A 5,000-nucleotide genomic window follows, 5' to 3' on the forward strand; every position below is an offset into this window, starting at 1 on the left:
ACCCACCCACCCCCTATGGTATTATTGTAATGCTTCACACTTTTCAGCTGTGTCTATTTCTATATCCTTGTTTTTCTATGTCACTGTGGATACTCCTACATCACTTTCCTTTACTTGTTTCTCCTTCATACATTCTCTCTCTCTCTCTCTCTCTCTCTCTCTCTCTCTCTTTCTCTCTATTTATGTAGCCTCCCTCTCTTGTGTCTCTGCATCACCCTCTGCCTGGCTCTTGCGCATAACACTCTGCATTCCCATCTTCCTCCGTCACACATTCATGTCGAGCACAAGCAGGCGGCTGTATGAATTAAACATCTTAGACAGTGCGCACGCTGAGCCCCTTTGGAGTGTCATGATGAGCACTGGTACCCAGATAGGGGGCTCTGGCCACACACCGTTAGTGTTTGTCAGGGTCTGTGTGCGTGTTACTCGGCACTTGACACAGTATCACACTGAGCAGCGAGGGTTATCACATCTGTTTTCCTTCATGTTTTACCGTCAAAGGGGGGGAGGATGGAGGGGGGTGGGGTGGGGGAGACGTTTAATGTGCTAAAGCTTTACTACTTTGACAAGAAAAAAAAAAAGTTTTTTTTCACACTCTTTTTCATGCTTTCCTTGTCTCATCCTGTGTCTTATCTCTCCCCTCTCCTCTCTCCTCTTATCTTGTTTGACTTCTCAGTACATGTTGTTTTCAGCTAGTGGTTTCTACCCACCCCAGCCCCCTCTTGTTTTACTCACTTGCTTACATTTTTCAACTTTTATACAACTTTTTTTTCTTCTATTCTTTTTTTTTTTTTTTATCTATTTGCTTTTTGTCCTTCTGCTGTTTCCACCCCACCCCACCCCCTCTCTATTTAACCCATAACCTCTCTCCCACTTCATCCTGTTCCCACTGGCCCTGTCAATGTGACATGATATGAAAACCTTTCAAAGCAATTGATGTTGCTTATTTTGCCGAGGATCATCTGATCTGTGTTCATCATTATCTCTACATGTGGAAACGTCAGTGTGCCTGTTGTGTGCGTACGAAACTGCGCACACATGTAAGTGGGCATCAGGAGATTTCCTTCACCGGCCGATGAGGTTAAGCCTTCTTATCAACCTTCGCGGTGCGGTGATTGAGTATAGATCAAGCTGACATCCATCCGTTCGTGAACTCCCCCGGTCCTCGCACTCCGCTGCCTGGCTATGCTCTCGTCACCAACAGCCACTTTTCATGGGGTTTTATCTTGCCAGCTTTGTCACGACCAGTGTCATCGCTGCAGAGGATAAGTCGCACTTCCGTTACACAGATTTACTGTGGCAACCTTTCACAGTTTAAGGGTTCTTTTTCAGGTCAAACTAAAGGGCTGCAAAATCTATTCCAACTGGAAGACCACAGCATAGAGGGGGAAATAATTGGTGCTAAAAAATGGGAAGGTCCCATTTGAAAACCTTTACCTTTGGTTCAGCTTCCTCCTAAAGTAATACAAGTAGCAGTTCTTCAAGGTACAAGTAGTGTGTGTACCTTAAAGCTGCATAAATGATTCTTGAATGGATTCACTCATAGTGACAACGGCCGTCTCCGCTATAAGGAGCATTTTAGTGTTTTTCAGTTCATTGTTTTGGTTTTGTGACATGCATATGTACTGTTTTGGTTCACTCTCATCGCCCTCATTGGGTTTTTTTTTGTCAGAGCAAAATATCTATGATAAATCCACCATACGCTACCTGCCCAGAGCCAGAACATGGTGGAGCATTTAGCTCCTAAAGAGCAGGACTTTTTTCTCAGAAGTTGGTGGAGACAGAAACAAAACTAAAAGTGGAGCAGAAATTGAATGTGCAACCAGGCAACTGTTTGAAATGTTTTCCATATGCCATATATAAACGTTGTGTTTACAGCTTTTTACAGGTTACAGTTTACACAAAAATGCACTTTTAAAAGAGGTTTAGCGACGTTCGAGAGAACAGTTGATGGGCACTGTAGTTTTTAGCAACCTCACTCTAACACTGAGGACAGTGTCTGACAGTGTCTGTGACACTGAGGAATAAAGACAACTTGTTTGTAGGATCAATTTTTGTTGATTTGAGTCTTTTCATGTGATTTGTTGAGAACTAGTGAAATGATAATAAGCAGCGTTATTCACATCAGAGCAATCAATTAAACTAAGTGTCACAGTTTTGTAAAGCTTGATATCTTTGATATATTTCTGTGGTGCAGGCACTAACATGGTGTTTTATTCATCTTCACAGCTATTATTCCTTCTGTAATTCTCCACTCTTCCCTGTTCTTTTTGCCTCTATCTCATGTAACCTCTCAGCCTTGTGATTGTAATCTGTCTCCCCTTCCTTCAACTGATGTATTCAAATAAAAAATGGCTCTCCTTCCAAGTCTGCAGGGAAATGTCTTCTGGCCCAGCCTCCCATGGCGACAGTGCAGTCACACAGTTGAACAGGCGACGGCGGGGATGCTACAAGCCCTCAGACGCCCGCTGCCCAGTGACTTTTCCCCAGCACCTCGCACAGCTGTGTGCTCCGTCGTTCAAAATCAAGGGGAAGCCGGGGTTATTACCACTATGTTTATGTGTCAGGCAGAGTCAATTATACCTCTGACAGGAGATGGGGGGGGGGGGCGCACGCGCTAAACCTTTCCTCCTCGAGGCTGTGTGTGTGTATGTGTGTGTTTGCGTGTGTGAGTGAGATCCTGAGTTAATGTTTCTTGGGTTTTTTTTTTTAAAGCTTGTGCATGTTTCTGGGCAAATGCGCTCCACAGGTGGGGAGAGAAAAAAAAATCTCCACCCTCTACTCCCCCCGTACGTTCAGCCCTGATGGAACAGGCCAGAGCTCATACTGGGGAGCCAGAACCTGGGGGCCTCCAGCCAGAAGGCGCCACTGAGGATGGAGGGGTGCTGTGAGCTTGCTCGTTAAACAGCCCTGCACCCGACCCTAATGATATCTGCCGGCAGGTTCGCTCGCTCTCCAGCCCTCGCTCCCTCCACCTCTCTCACACTGTATTTCTTCCTCACTCCCACCTCTCACCTCTTTTTCACTTTCACTCTCCCTCCGGCCTTCCTCCCTCTCCTGCTTTCTCTCCTCTCTCTTTCGCAGTCGCCATCTGCCTCTCTCTCTCTCTCTCTCTCTCTCACCGCTCTCCCCCTCCTGTTTGGGTGAGGAAGTCGAACCCGTCTGGTTGAGGGGACAGAGGCTCTGTCACACTTGCCTTCTAATGAGCAGTTGCTCGACGTGCCACCAGCTCTGACAGAGCCAAAATGGCCGACACATTTCACACCACTGGGCCTTGATCTGTCGGGTCTGTGAGTGACTGGCTTGATGGCTTCACTGTGAATGATACTACGTAGAAAAAAAGAAAGAAAAACAAAAAAAAAAGAACAAAAACAGAACAAAAGAAATGATGTAACATGGTGCCTTTGGTGAGAAATCGTCTATTCTTGTTTTCACTGTTGCGCAGAACTGGGACAGTGAAACGTGTGGTGGTGCTGGTGTCCTAAGGGGTTTAAAGTACAGGCGTGTTTGATGGCCTCCTCACTTTCATCCACTGTGTGTATGAGTCACTATTCATTTAGAGCCTTTTCATTCTCCATTTTCTCCACCTGGACAGGAGCTATTTAATGTCAGGGTATTTCCACCAGTGAATGATTAACATCAGTGTCCTAAATTGCTCCCTTACTAGAATTGTTATGAGACAGAAGCAGTTTGTTTGTCAGGGTCATATTTGTCTTACAGGTTGATGATCAATAGAAAAGAGGGACATTTATGGTCAGCAACCTCAACCCACGTAAACCAGTACATGAGGAAAATTTTAATCCACTGCCTCGGACATTCATTGAGTTTCGGTGCCCTCCTTTCTCTGATCTGCAGTCGCATGCTATTCTCAAAGAAAATTGGACCATTTCACAATATCTTTATGCCAAATTCATGACAGCTGCAGGTAATAGATGGGTGGTTTGAACAAACAGAAACTCTCCTCCTACCTTGTTGTGCAACTTTGTATGTGGGTTCTGGTTAACCATAGATGTTCTGATCAAAATCTCCAAGTTTCCAAGGCAATCATCTCCACAGTATCATAAAAATCTGATTACCCATCAGGCTGTTGTTTCTTTTTTAGTTTGTTTTGATGAGTCAGGCATCTCTAAATGTTGGAATCAGACTACACAAGATTTATGTCTTGAAAATGAGATGGTCACTCAGTCAGATTAGGTGATTGTGGTGCCTTAAAATCCTGTTGTTACCTTGCCATCAAATGTAAGTTACGTGTGGAACATCAACCAATCATAGCTGGAGGAGGCTCTGTCTTTTTGCCAAAATCGCATTGACTGTTGTCACTGAACATTTTGTGATGTTTTCAGAACTAGATAAAAGATAACCTCACCTCACCTGGAAAACTCCACAACTGGTTTATTTGTTCAAATACGAAAAAAAAAACAGCCCGTGTCTGCATTTCCCTGACTTGTGAACACTTGTGGTCCTGCAGATAATAATTGTTCTCTCTCAGTGAATCTCTAAGAAGCAGGTAGCGTTGTGTTTCTATGGCACTAAAATCGTTCTGGGAGCATATCCAGCTTGATTTTTGGGTGTGTATGACTTTGAAACCAGAGATCAAATATTAGTTGCTTAAACATTAAATTACATTAAATGTGGTACAGACATTCATGTCCTCCACAGGATGAATTTTACTTAACTTTCCATCTAGTGCTGTCATCAGGTCAAACTTCCAGTCTGTCCAGTACTTTGATTTTTAAGCAGGTACCTGAAAACACCTCCCATTAGACTCAGCTGTACTCTGTGTTTTTTTTTTGCAAACATGCTATAATAACCTTTACCACCAACATGTTAGCATTGTCATATTGAGCATGTTAGTATGTTTATGTTAGCATTTAGCTTATAGCACCACTTCGACTCAGAGTCAACAGCAGGGTTGTGGACTCTTTGTATTTATCTGAATTTGCACTGACAAATGATGCTGTCCTTCTGATCAGGGGTCACCAGATCAAAAAACACTCACC

General features: G+C 43.9%; 2 long non-coding RNA genes across 2 annotated transcripts in view; both read right to left on the reverse strand.

Moving 5' to 3' along the window:
• Positions 1–4,100, reverse strand: part of LOC147817809 (uncharacterized) — a 7,971-nt gene extending 3,871 nt beyond the window's left edge. Inside the window, exon 1 of the long non-coding RNA XR_015438655.1 lies at positions 3,969–4,100. This is a non-coding gene — a long non-coding RNA (uncharacterized LOC147817809). The remainder of the gene's footprint in view (positions 1–3,968) is intronic.
• The window catches only part of LOC147817808 (uncharacterized), a 251,195-nt gene that overhangs the window by 103,606 nt on the left and 142,589 nt on the right, over positions 1–5,000 (reverse strand). The window lies entirely within an intron of this gene.

Source organism: Seriola lalandi, unplaced genomic scaffold (genome assembly GCF_002814215.2).
Source record: "Seriola lalandi dorsalis isolate HSWRI2012SDOR001 ecotype SW California unplaced genomic scaffold, Sedor1 jcf7180002054887, whole genome shotgun sequence".
In the NCBI taxonomy this organism is placed as follows: domain Eukaryota; kingdom Metazoa; phylum Chordata; class Actinopteri; order Carangiformes; family Carangidae; genus Seriola; species Seriola lalandi.